The 14,891-nt window shown below is 43.1% G+C and overlaps 1 long non-coding RNA gene across 1 annotated transcript; it reads left to right on the top strand.

Annotated features, from left to right (window-relative positions):
* On the top strand, positions 1-13,473 carry LOC134465548 (uncharacterized). The gene is made up of 4 exons (XR_010038164.1): positions 1-308; positions 12,666-12,776; positions 12,869-12,934; positions 13,111-13,473. It is a non-coding gene; the product is annotated as an uncharacterized LOC134465548 (long non-coding RNA).
* The last annotated feature ends 1,418 nt before the right edge of the window (positions 13,474-14,891 follow it).

Below are 14,891 nucleotides of genomic sequence, written 5' to 3'. Positions count from 1 at the left end.
TGTTTGTTTTCTTAGTGGAGTTGAATGACATATTTGCAAGTTGCACAAGAACAGATAGTTAAACGCTATGAGTTAGTTGTGAATCAAACAGTGACACCAACATTGTTGGAGGAAGTATTTATATAGAAATGAATGCTCTAGGAGATCTGGTGTTTGCCTCCATAATCCTGGTGGTTACTGCTGGTGGACTGGATTCTTATAATGACAATGACAAGGAAATCATTAACACCCTAATCAAATTAGCCAACAAAAAGTTAGCTTACTTCAGCATGCATTTGGATTATTCACAACGCCTGGCACATGATGAGGTATGATACTTTGTGATCATTTAGAGGTTATGTTTTATTTGCTTTATTATAAAATTGTCCAACAACTGTTTTTTTATTGCAGCGTGTTACAGTGTAAATACAGTTTTTCAAGCATCAGTTAATGTAGGCCTACAAATTGTAATTCTTCCTTTCGTTATTTTAGATTTCCCTTCTTTTGTAGACCTGAAGGCTCTCAATGTGCAAATCTATAGAAAAAGAAAGCACTCTACATAGGCCTATTACAAAATCGATGTGGACCACTCTTGCCTGATTATCATAGACTTGCAATCGAGAAAAATAAACTGCTAAAAAATTATACAGTGCACCTTTAACTCACTCGCTTTGGTTTCCTCATTTTTGTCTGTTAGATGTGGGCTTCACATCTGCCAGGTTTTATTTTTTCTTCAAATGATATTGTGAGCAGTGGTGCAGTCTACGTGGAACGCAGGTATACGGAGTATACCCACTTCAAAATTTCAGGGATTTCAGTATACCCACTTAAAATTGATTGTTCCATTTGTGGCCTGCGTTATCTCTTTACCGTAATATTTTTAATATTTTTAATATTTTTAAGATGTTTAGTGACTACGCCACTCTCATTTGTTAGGGTGAGAGAACCCAACCATCAAACACTTGATTTGACTTTCCCCGCAACAGGTTAGTGAATAACAAGAGATACAACTGTCATACAATTCAGAGTTCTTTTTATTTTCTTTCTTTTCGTAATGAGTCTCTTCTTTCTTTTCGTAATGAGTCTCTGTCCATAAAGTATGCCCCAAGAGCTCAGTCAAATATAGAAACAGAATATGAACGTTTTACAGTATCTATAGGCACGTCATCTCAAGATACAGAAATGTGCAAATGTGATAGTTATGCAAAAGTGCTTATGGCAATTGGCAATTGCACGAGGGGTAGACCAAATGACAAAAATTGCACGGCAAACAAAGTTAGTAAATCAAATTGTAAAAAAGAAAACAAACTGCCAAAAGGGCAAAAATTGGTAATGGCCACCACACACACACACAAGCCTGTTAGACACACGTCTTTGGTCTCCCCCTACAGCAAGTAGGCCTATAGGTTCCAAAAGGAGTCTGAGATTTAAGATACGTCTCCCAGTAATACTTCAGTGTTCATACCCTAATCATATACACAAGCTCCGTCTTGGCGGTTACTAAGTAGAAACTTACACGAGCCCCTTCGTCTCGGACGTCAAAGTGAAAAGGTTGCACAGGATGAATCACTCACACAATAGAACAAAACAAAACAAAAATGTTGGGAAAAGAACAGTGATGCCCCCCTTCTCTAGTGACACTGCATCAGTGTAGTCGAAGGCACCATCTCCTCCTATGTACATTTAACGAGAAAGTTACCATTAGGCACGGCATTTATAAATCGATTAAACAGGAGTTGTGTATTGTGGAAATGCACAACTCCCTACACAAGTCAAGAGCTAAGCGTCGAGACTCTTACAGAAAATGCCGGCATTACCTCTGGTTCTCTCGAAGCGGCACGCAAGCAGTCAACCACAAAGGACACAAGTGGAGACACGCCACCAGTGATACTTGAGTTTGCCCAGCTCGACACACCATCCCAGAACAGCAGCCGAACCCACGCCAGCCGCCTATGGACAGGGCTACGATTAAGTTAAATGGTGTCAGTAACCAACAACTAAGTACATTACAATGCACCAAAAAGAGCAATAAACCAACCGAGAAGGACGCCTACCTTTCCTGTACGGTGGCTCAACCACAAACGGAGGGACAGAGAGAGCGGTGTGCCCACGCTACACTCGACAGCATCAAAAACACAGCGTCTTTGCTAGCTAGCTACCACCGCAATGATTTATGCTACACACCTGAAGGAAAGGGGAGTGTCGTTACCCCGTCAGAATAAAGGTTCAGGATAACCACCGGTTACATACACCCCCACTTTAAAAGGTCACCGTCCCGGTGACACTCCGCACTCGCACACATCCCCGCACACACCCAACAAGCGCGCACGCACACACACCCAACAAGCGCGCACGCACACACACACCCAACAAGCGCGCACGCACGCACACACACACACACACACACAAGCGCGCGCATGCACATCGCATGCGCATCCAACGAGCGCAACCACACGCACACTAGAAGCCCCCCAGCACATTAACCATCAACAAAGTACACATGCACATAATCATACACAGACACTGCATAATGATCCAGGATGGAGTCACGCCAGGCTGGATGGACATGGACGTTCTTCTTGGACGGTTACTCTCCAGTCCACTACATGACAGTCTGCGGTTGGAGGCCTGCCCATTGCCCCCTGAGTGGGCTGTCGGCGAAGGCTGCCGCTGCGCACCCACAGAGGCCCGTTGCCCATTGCCCCCTGAGTGGGCTGTCGGCGAGGGCTGCCGCTGCGCACCCACAGAGGCCCGTTGCCCATCACGGTCTCTCACTGGGTGCCCCAGATGCTGGCTCCCCCACGTGAAGCTAGCCTCATGCGACATGGACGTTCTTCTTGGACGGTTACTCTCCGGTCCACTAAATGACAGTCTGCGCCTGCGGTTGGAGGCCTGCCCATTGCCCCCTGAGTGGGCTGTCGGCGAGGGCTGCCGCTGCGCACCCACAGAGGCCCGTTGCCCATCACGGTCTCTCACCGGGTGCCCCAGATGCTGGCTCTCCCACGTGAAGCTAGCCTCCTGCGACTCCGGTTGAGGTTGAGGTTGCTGGGAAATGCCCAGCCACCTTGACAGCACATCCAGCTGCCCTTGCTGATGCGCTGCCATCTCCCTCAACTCAGACAGTCCTTCCATGCTTCTCTCGCAGCTTGGCCGTCGGCTATGCCAGCACCCCTGCCGGTGATCGTCGGTGGGGCCCTCCGCTGGCTGGGGGTAATCACTGTTCTTTTCCCAACAAAACAAAACCAAATGCATACAAAACCCACCACTAACAATTGTAGACAGCTGTATCCACTTAGTTATCCTTTGCCGACTACTGCCAAATGTGGCCTGCGTTATCTCTTTACCGTAATATTTTTTATATTTTTAATGTTTTTAAGATGTTTAGTGACTACGCCACTCTCATTTGTTAGGGTGAGAGAACCCAACCATCAAACACTTGATTTGACTTTCCCCGCAACAGGTTAGTGAATAACAAGAGATACAACTGTCATACAATTCAGAGTTCTTTTTATTTTCTTTCTTTTCGTAATGAATCTCTTCCTTCTTTTCGTAATGAGTCTCTGTCCATAAAGTATGCCCCAAGAGCTCAGTCAAATATAGAAACAGAATATGAACGTTTTACAGTATGTACAGAAATGTGCAAATGTGCTAGTTATGCAAAAGTGCTAATGGCAATTGCACGAGAGGTAGACCAAATGACAAAAATTGCACGGCAAACAAAGTTAGTAAATCAAACTAGATTGCATTTCCTCACAGAAAATGCTGGAGTATGCTTGCCCTCCATGCATTCGCTGCCCCTCATGCATGCGTTGCCCTTTGTAGCGCCCCCTTGCCTAAATTACTGGCAAGACATCCAAAAATATGTGAAACAACTAAATATGTATGGGACGCCCTGAGTTCTTATCAGTTATAGTGATAAAACAGCAGTAGTTTAAATCGGATCGGTTATGAGATATTACCTTGTAAATATACCTTTTAATCCTTTTAATAATGTCACCATGAAATAAAGAATTGCAACATGAAATGTCTTTCTTCTTTTTATATAAAAATATATTCAAAATGAAATTACAGTAAATTAAGGAAAATGAAATACTCTTGTAGTATTTGGTTAATAAACAAAAATCACACTCAAAGAGTGGGCTCAAAGCTTAAAATAAACTTAAATTGCTCTTATAGCAGTGCATAAGCAATAAGGAATGTGTCTTAGCACAAAAACCTTACAATGAAAAAATAGTAAAGTTACCCTTTAAACTTCAGAAATGTTAACACAATTCAATGTCCATAAAGTCTCTTTCAATGCAATAGCAAACAAACAGTTCAAATACAAAATCACAGTCACAAGTAAATGTCCTAAGCTATGCCGGCTTTAAAATAAAATAACCCCAGAAAGTACCCGTTGCAGGCCTGGACGTCGCTTGGGTGCGTTGGGACCGGGAAATTAAACACTGGCCGCTTCACTCAATGAGCAAAATAAAAGGAAATTGACTCTGTACCTGACCGTAGCGTGTAGAAGTGAAGAGTGGAGTGTTCACGTGCTCACTGCGTGATCACGCAGCTGAAGCGTGGACCAGTCGTGGCTCGTCCCTCGGCACGCGCCTCCTGCTTGGACTCCCGCAGCACCCGAATCTCCCGATCCCCACCGTGTAGTCGATCTTGGCCGCCTTTTCCAAACGAAACCGCAACTCCTCCGATGTCCGGTATGATTCTCACCTCAAAGTTCACGAAGCACAGCAGTCGAGTAGCTCACAAACACTGTAGCCAACCCTCCTCACTGCCTCGGAATCTGGCATGCTCTCGCGCTTGTCGCGTGCAGTTTTCACAACAGTCTTAACTTTAAACTTCTTAAAATAAACAAAGGAAAAGTGTCCAGATGCACATAACTTAACTCCACTGCAAAATAAAGTGTCCTAGCCGAACACTCGGCTGCAGATGCTTTCCCATAGCCTGGAAAAGTTTGGATGTAGCACATTCTAACTGGGAGAAACAATCCAGCTGGCTGTCTCCTTCACCATCCTCCGACGAACTGAAAGATTCTCGCATTTTCCTTCCGATTGCGCAACAGTTCAGGGGTCAGTATCCTCGACCAATCAGGAATTAGGAAAATAATTCGGCAATATTAGAAAACAGAAATAAAATACAAAATTGTAGAAAACAAATGCATTAGACATAGGAATATTACTAATGCATGGAAATTGCTTTTAAAACGTTTTTAAACATTTTAACACTTTTTTAAATATTTAACCTTCACATGAATTGACCATCCCAAGTAATGATGAATGAATCCAAAATATAGCACAGTGCTACACCTTTTGCATGTTGCCCTTCGTGGAGGTTGCCCTTCATGCATTGCTTTTCATCCATGTTCAGCACACACACACGCACGCACGCACACACACACACACACACACACACACACACACACACACACACACACACACACACACACACACACACACACCAGGCACGTGCACTCCAATACGGCAGGGGAGGCACGGCCTCACCAGCTCCAGATGAGAATGATGAGATGCAGTTAATGTGAATAATAGTAACATTGTTTTCGAGCATCTGCACCATAACTACCATTTGAGCAGTATTTAAACAGTTTCACTCATTTTCAATCATTTCCGTGGCCAAAATCGTAATATTTGCCCATTTCATGTCAAATTGCTCCGAATACGCTGCGTTTGGGGCAACTCTGAACTGGCCTCACCCCGGATTGCGCAATCCCTCGTTAACAAAGTTGCGCGCATGCGCCATGTTGCTCGTTCTGTGAATGCAACCTGGTAATATTGTATTAAACGTTTTTATACACTTAATAGAAGTATGTATGGTGTGCCCTCATTTCCTGATATTTTTTAAATATTTTCTTCGTGTGATTATCATTTCTTTACTCTGGACGCTTTGGCATAACGCCCACTGAAATATACAATGGTGAGGCGAGCAGTAGCCTGGCCGCAGACTCCTTCTGGTGTTGAGTCTTGCTGGACAGTTACGTCATAGCGAATCTGAAGTTCACAATACAGTCAGTCGGTGTTGTTGGCTAGCTTGTTCACGTTGACTGCTACAAGTGGATTTCATAACGAAACTAAGAGCATTCTCAAAGTTGGATTTCCAAGGGGAAAATATGTGATAAAGAATGGAGGACCGACAGAGCTGAAGGGTTTTCTACTCAGGTGACCGGTCAGAATAACTACCCGATCATTTCAAAGTGAGTGGTACAACACTGCAGAAAATATTGTTGTTTCCCCTGTGTCTTGTTTGCAACCGGCGAGAATGTGTGGAAGACCATTCGCATGGGATTTTACGACTTAACAATTTACTAAGGACTAAGGAGCCTCACGAAACACAAATCCTCGCGGCTACTCATATTCAATGCCAAATTGCTTTGGACGTTTGGGGCGACGTTTGGGGCTTTGGATGAACAGCACCGGCTAAAGTAACGTTAGCATGCACAACGCCGAAGTGAAGGAAAAGAGCGGCGCATGGACCTGATGCACGAGTTCAGGTAGGACCAATTTCCTATGTGTGTGAAGCCTGTGTTTGTGAGACCCGTGGGGAGGGAGAGAATCGGCCGTGATTCTTGTCCAGTGTGGTAGCTTTTGTGATGGGCACCGGATTCTCATGTGCCCGGTAACTGTTTGTAAAGTTGAGTACAGGGTACCGTTGAGGTAAATCAAATATACCCGTGTAACTACAAGACTCTGATTTAATTCCAAGGTGTAGGCATAACAGAAATGACAGTCCCAAAATATTTGGTGACCATATCGAAGCGTGTGTAATATCTGTTTACGTTGACATTCGCTTCCTGCCACACCTTTGTCCCACATCGTACAAGTAGATGTAGGCCTACATTTGCACGAGAATCCAGTTCGTATCACGAAAGCTATCACACCGGTTTGTTCGCCGTGGTGCTCAGTGGTCTATATGACACCATGTTTTGAATCCTGTGTGTCTTGAGCATCCGCCGTGATGCTCAGTCTACATTGCTGCTGCTGTGTGGTTTATGTGAGATCACTGTTTGAATCCTGTGTGTGTGTGTGTGAGAGAGAGCAGTGGGCTGTGAAGGAGCTTACACTCTCCACTACTCTCCCCTCACCTACCCTCCTCTTCTCCCCTCCTTTTCTCCTCTCCTCTCCTCTCCTCTCCTCTCCTCTCCTCTCCTCTCCTCTCCTTTCCTCTCCTCTCCTTTCCTCTCCCCCTCTCCTCTCTTCTCTCCTTTCCTCTCCCCCTCTCCTCTCTTTTCCCATCTCCTCTCCTCTTCTCTCTTCTCCTCTCCCTCTCCTCTCCTCTCCTTGAGCTCCTCTCCTCCTCCTCTCCACTCCTCCTCCTTTCTCCTCTCATCTCTTCTCCTCCCCTCTCCTCCTCTCTCATCTCCTCTCTCCTCCTCTCCTCTCCCCTCCCCTTCTCTCCTCTCCTCTTCTCTCCTCTCCTCTCCACTACTCTCCTCTCCTCTGCTCTGCTGTCCACATTGGTGCTGTGTGGTATATGTGAGACCACTGTTTGAATCCTGTGTGTGTGTGTGTGTGTGTGTGTGTGTGTGTGTGTGTGTGTGTGTGTGTGTGTGTGTGTGTGTGTGTGTGTGTGTGAGAGAGAGAGAGAGAGAGAGAGAGAGAGAGAGAGAGAGAGAGAGATCTAATAGCATTTTCTCTGCGGAAATGCAGTAAGCTTATGTCAAAATATGTAGGCCTATCTTATGTTAAGAAAGCTGCTATGACATATGGAACTTGTCGGTAGGCCTATTTGGCAATTATTTATTTGAAAATCTGATATTGAAAAAGTTGCCTCACCAGCCATAAATCCCAGCGCACGTTACTGACACACACACACACACACACACACACACACACACACACACCCCATAACAGAAAAGTCAAAAACATGTTTTTTTGGTGTACCACACCCTGGACACCATATTGTACACTTGCATATCTTTGTTGTGCACCCTTTGGGCTAAGGTAATAGCACCAAATAGCTTTAAATTACTTGGCTGAAGTTCCTGGGCCAATACATTGAGGCCATTGGCCCATAGTGTAAATGGGGCTGATATTGACCTAAAACAATTTCGCTAATTGTGGCGCCCCCCAGGGGCCAATTTTCACAAAAATTGGTATGTAGCCTTTGGCTATAGTGAAGATAATGTGTACTCATTTTTGTTGTGATACTAGTAGGCGTTGCCGAGATATGAGCTCACTTCCTGTTTGGCGTCTTCGCCGCCAAATTTGATTGGCTCCTGTTCAGTCCGTAACTTTCAGGGTAGCTGTATCTCAGTCTGAACATGATCTGATAAAATTTTTGAAACACTCACACAAAAAATGTGGGAGGGGCGTCATTTTTATTGATTTTTACAACATTCAAAATTGCGGGAAAACTTTCCGAGGTCCAAAATTTTGTCAAAGGGTGCGTTGGATTCGGCTTGGTCCAAGGATAATGTGAATACCATTTTGGTTGTAATACATATGGGCGTTTCCGAAATATGAGCTAACTTCCTGTTTTGCCTCTTCAATATGGCCAAAACACAGTTTCGTCAATTGTGGCGCCCCCCAGTGGCCAATTATCCTCCAATTTGTCATTTGACCTCTAGGGGTGATGTCAGTCATGTGTATCCAATTAAGTTGTGATCTGACATGTCGTTACCGAGATATGAGCTAACTTCCTGTTTGGCGACTTCAATATGAGCTAAAACACATTTTCACTAATTGTGGCGCCCCCCATGTTCCAATTTTCACGAAAATTGGTATGTAGTCCCTGGCTATAGTGAGGAAATTGTGTATTAATTTTTGTTGTGATACGAGTAGGCGTTTCTGAGGTATGAGCTCACTTCCTGTTTGGCGTCCTCGCCGGCAAATTCGATTGGTTCCTGTTCGAAGACGGTTCAATCAATCGCTCCGCAACTTTTAGGGTAGATGTATCTCGTTCAAAACATGCTTTGTGTAAAATTTCGGGACGATCCGCCTATAATTGTGGGCGGGGCGCCATTTTTATTGATTTTTACAAAATTCAAAATGGCGGGAAAACTATCCAGGCGGAAAATGACGTCATAGTGTGCGTTGGATTCATCTCGGTCCAAGGATTCCAGTGATACTAAATTTTTGAAAATTGGACCTACGGTTCAAAAGTTACCGTTTTCCTGTTGGTGGCGCTAGAGAGTTCGAGGTACCCCCGTGAAAAATACAAAACCTGGTCGTCTGACCGAGCCGAACGTTTCGGTCTTTGAACGGATTTTCTATCTTGAGCGGTTCTTCAAAACGAACCGTTCGTAGACGGAAGGAGAAAATTAATAAGCCGGAAACGGAAGAATAACAATAGTATGCTTGCCGCATGGCAAGCATACTAATTATACAAAAGAAAAGAAACTGCCAAAAGGGCAAAATTGGTAATGGCCACCACACACACACACAAGCCTGTTAGACACACGTCTTTGGTCTCCCCCTACAGCAAGTAGGCCTATAGGTTCCAAAAGGAGTCTGAGATTTAAGATACGTCTCCCAGTAATACTTCGGTGTTCATACCCTAATCACATACACAAGCTCCGTCTTTGCGGTTACTAAGTAGAAACTTACACGAGCCCCTTCGTCTCGGATGTTAGAGTGAAACTTACACAAGCCCCTTCGTCTCGGACGTCAAAGTGAAAAGGTTGCACAGGATGAATCACTCACACAATAGAAGAAAAACAAAACAAAAATGTTGGGAAAAGAACAGTGATGCCCCCCTTCTCTAGTGACACTGCATCAGTGTAGTCGAAGGCACCATCTCCTCCTATGTACATTTAACGAGAAAGTTACCATTAGGCACGGCATTTATAAATCGATTAAACAGGAGTTGTGTATTGTGGAAATGCACAACTCCCTACACAAGTCAAGAGCTAAGCGTCGAGACTCTTACAGAAAATGCCGGCATTACCTCTGGTTCTCTCGAAGTGGCACGCAAGCAGTCAACCACAAAGGACACAAGTGGAGACACGCCACCAGTGATACTTGAGTTTGCCCAGCTCGACCAGGGCCGGTTTTTAGCATAGGCCGGCTAGGCGGTCGCCTAGAGCGCCATGTGAAGAAGGGGCGCCGAAATGGCGCTCTCCTATGCGTAATTTTGCGATATGAAGTTTTTTTTATGAAGTCGCAATCAACAAAGAGTGGCGAAAGCGCTCCTCACGGCAAAGCGCCCCTCAGCCAATAGTAATATCTCTTCCAACTGTCTCTGGGAAGTCTGTGAACCAATAAACAGACAGTTCTGAGAAAGGGGGCGGGACGAGTGACAGCGGTCTATTTTGAATTTGGAGACTCACTCGAGAGACAGAGGGGGCAAGCGCAAACAGTAGTGCTGCTCTGCTGGATGGAGATTATTATGTTCTCATTAAACCACTCAATGCATGATGCAGGAGTTTCAGAGGGTGTTTTGGAACTATGTGATTTAATCAACAACCGTTTGTGATTATGGAAAGCCTAATAGTTATGAGGTTACTATTTGGAATTAGAGAGAAAAAGAGCTTTGTTTTTGATCAGAGAAATCGCTAGTTAGCATGCTAACATTAGCCAAGTATGCCAAGCAATGAAATCCAGTAAAGTAGCTGTTAGTAGCCTACTCACTACTCACTAACACCCACCTGATATCATAATACTTGCTTAGGTTGACAAGCAATGTAAAGTAAGACTGGTGCAATGTTTAAAACAATTTTAGCTGCCATATCTCCTTCCATCCACATGAATTGCTTGTTGTAAGCTTAAAAAAACATTAATTTCCAGACCAGAATGACATAGCCTACATTAATCATGTAACAGAACCATGCACAGCAGACAAGTGAGGCTATTTACTATATTTTGTATATTATGAAATTCAATAGCGTGACAGCTCTTCTCCCTTTCTCTCACCCTGTCCCTCCAAACACATAGATAGCCCCCTTCTCATTCTCCTACTCACAAATGCACCACTATTTCCAGTCCAGAAATGAAATTGGTTTGGAAGACAGCACAAATGTGTAGCTTATTAAAATTGTTATGCTGCCATGCTTTGTGATGCTGTAGATAGTGTAGATCAATGCAGACCTCCTTGGTAGGCTTATTGTCTACACATGCATTTTACATACAAATGTACTGTATCACTCTCCTGGCATTTCAATTTCACGTTACAATTCAAACACATTGATAACCTCCCTATCATCTGGGGTTATTGTTCTTGATGCTATTTAGTTAAGCTTACTAAGGATATTAGTCTTGTGTTCTGTGAGGTATAAGAAATATATATTTTTTTCTTTCAAAGGTGGGAGGGGGGGGGGGCGCCAGAAATCAAACTCGCCTAGGGCACCAAATAAGCCAGAACCGGCCCTGAGCTCGACACACCATCCCAGAACAGCAGCCGACCCCACGCCAGCCGCCTATGGACAGGGCTACGATTAAGTTAGATGGTGTCAGTAACCAACAACTAAGTACATTACAATGCACCAAAAAGAGCAATAAACCAACCGAGAAGGACGCCTACCTTTCCTGTACGGCGGCTCAACCACAAATGGAGGGGCAGAGAGAGCGGTGTGCCCACGCTACACTCGACAGCATCAAAAACACATCGTCTTTGCTAGCTAGTTACCACCGCAATTACATATGCTACACACCTGAAGGAAAGGGGAGTGTCGTTACCCCGTCAGAATAAAGGTTCAGGATAACCACCGGTTACACATTATTTAGAATAGCACAAATATATACAGTATACCCACTTCAAAAAATGCTCCAATAGACAGTATACCCACCATAAAAAAGTAGACTACACCACTGATTGTGAGCATCACTTGTTTATGTCATAGAGACACTCTGAGAGTCTGGATGTGTTCACTCAAGGCTGTCCTTGACAAGAACTTGGGAATCTCTGCTGGCTTTGCAAAGCACAGTATACAGTAGGAATCACAACAAACCCTGCAACTGTTATAAGCCTATTTCTTCACTCAAGTTAGGCACTGATCATCATATCGATTTGCCAAAAGTCAGTGAAGTTGAAACCTGAGTGTTGCTGTGTGTGTGTGTGTGTGTGTGTGTGTGTGCGTGCCTGCGTGCGTGCGTGCATGCACGTGCGTGCATGCAGCAACTCAAGGATCAGCGTTTGTTTCCTATAGCTAAATGGCATAGCAAATTAATTGGAAGTTGCACAAGGACAGACAGTTAAACCGTCAGTTCTGAGTTAGTTGTGAATCAAGCAGTGGCTCTGACATCTGAGGATTTTCACAGAAATGAATACTTTGGAAGTTTTGACGTTTGCTTCCATAATCCTGCTGGTTACCGCTAGTGGACTGGATTCTTATAATGACAATGACAAGCAAATCATTAATCACCTGATCAAATTAGCTAACGAAAAGTTTGATCACTTCAGGATGCATTTGGATTATTCACAACACCTGGCACATGATGAGGTATGATGCTTTTGTGATCATTTAGAGGCTATGTTATACTATATATTTTTTAAAAAAATACTTTATTGTGTGAAACAATGTATTCATTTAGCATTTTCTGTTGTTACATCTCACAGATATCACACATTTCCCCCCCCCCCCCTTTTTATATCTCACCCAGAAATATATAACAAAATAACAAAACAACAAGAAACACATCCATGTATGTCTCACCCTAGAAAATTGATAGCTATTAATAATAACTATCAATGTTTTATACACATAAAATTGGCCGACAATGTTTTTTTAATTGAAGCATCCCAGAGCTCATTTGCGAATAGAGGTGAAACCAACCAACTGCACAAGGAAAACTTCAGCACACTTCCACCATCATCCTGAATGCCATGTCCAGACTGGAGCACACATAGTAAGTATATCATGATGATGTTATTTGTTCCTATAAATGTTCATTTCATTTTTTTAACAGCACTCTGATTGTCTTGTTTTGCTCGTTTGTAGCCAGAAATTGACTGCATTGCCTGCCCTGACTTTGCTGAGTGTGTGCCTAAAAAACACCTGAAACAGGTGAGATTCATGACTGAGGGTTTCCACAATAATTTCATAATAATTTAGTTAAGTTAAGTCTGAAATTGAAGTCATATGCATATGGTCCAAAACCTTTGCACATGCATGTTTTCATTGGCCTTCAAACCATTTTTTGCTTGACTTAGTTGGACTTAAGACATATTTTCTGCTTTCAGACTTGGAGAAGGAGAGCAGAAGCGTGTGGCAGCAATTTTTATGGAGCAGATGGAATGCATTTACTGCTTCCTTGATGGACTAAAATCTAACAGTGTCTAATGTCCTCTGGATCACCAATTATGTTTTCACTATCATAGTTCTTCTTCTGTTAAGCTAATGGCAAATAATAATAAAAGAAGCAATAGAAAAATAACTCGCCTCTCTTCATGGTCCTGATGTATTGTGGTGAATGTTACATAATGGATTGTCATTATGCATTGTAGGCCATTTTGAGCAGCTAACAGATGTGCCAATGAGGCAGTTTGAATACAAATACACTTGTACTGCTAATAAAAAAAACATGGAACACCAAAATAACTCAGTACAACTGAAACTAAATTACTGTATGTGGAATCAGCCTGTAAAATCACATTTCAGTGTAAATACAGTTTTTCAAGCATCAGTTAATGTACAAATTGTAATTCTTCCTTTCGTTATTTTAGATTTCCCTTCTTTTGTAGACCTGAAGGCTCTCAATGTGCAAATCTATAGAAAAAGAAAGCACTCTACATATTACAAAATCGATGTGGACCACTCTATTGCATTGCAGACAACTCAGAAAAAGGGCTCGATGGACTAAATAGTGGCCGAGGTGGAAAGAGAACAGAAAAATTGTACTCAAGTAAAAATATATTTAGCTTAAATTCTACTGAAGTAAAAGTATAACACTTTACAATGGAGTCACATGTTAAAGGATTTATCCGGAGTTGGAACAAGTTTGCCTGATTTTTGCATGTTTGGGATGAAATACAGTCACTCTAGAGCAAAATCAAGGCAAAAGGATGCGTTTTGAGAAAGTTTGATAATATCACGTTAGCCTCGTTAGCCATATCAGCTATGCAATATGAAAGATGCGGGCATCGTTTTTCGGCGGTTACACACATTTCAAAAACACAACATTTTAAAGTCTTGCACAGCTCAAAACAACGTCACACTTACCTCGTAATATGTTGAGGGTATCCACACATAAACCAAAGTGTCCAAAGTCCTTCATGTATTCTTGAAAGGTCTGCAGAATGTGTTTTGTGAAGCTACTACCTTGAGAATATCTAAATTATGGTCAAGACAACTATTTGACACTAAAGTCCACCAAGTAGATTGCCGAGTGCGTCGCACCATCAGCTGTGGTTACTCGCTATGGAAATAATCATAGCTGATGGTGCGACGCACTCGGCAATCTACTTGGTGGGCTTTAGTGTCAAATAGTTGTCTTGACCGTAATTAAGATATTCTCAAGGTAGCAGCTTCACAAAACACATTCTGCAGACCTTTCAAGAATACATGAAGGACTTTGGACACTTTGGTTTATGTGTGGATACCCTCAACATATTACGAGGTAAGTGTGACGTTGTTTTGAGCTGTGCAAGACTTTAAAATGTTGTGTTTTTGAAATGTGTGTAACCGCCGAAAAACGATGCCCGCATCTTTCATATTGCATAGCTGATATGGCTAACGAGGCTAACGTGATATTATCAAACTTTCTCAAAACGCATCCTTTTGCCTTGATTTTGCTCTAGAGTGACTGTATTTCATCCCAAACATGCAAAAATCAGGCAAACTTGTTCCAACTCCGGATAAATCCTTTAAGGGGTATGAGAGTCATTACACTACTGGTCTCTGGGCCAGTGGCACCGCCAGAAATTTTGGGCACCATGAAAAATTGGAATTTTGGGCCCCCTTAAAGGTGCACTGTGTAAGATGGTGGCCAGAGTAGGTATTGCAAATATGCTGCTCATTGGAA

Source organism: Engraulis encrasicolus, chromosome 16 (assembly GCF_034702125.1).
Source record: "Engraulis encrasicolus isolate BLACKSEA-1 chromosome 16, IST_EnEncr_1.0, whole genome shotgun sequence".
Lineage (NCBI taxonomy): Eukaryota > Metazoa > Chordata > Actinopteri > Clupeiformes > Engraulidae > Engraulis > Engraulis encrasicolus.
Note: the sequence above shows the minus strand (reverse complement) of the source record. Positions and strands in the feature narration are given on the sequence as shown.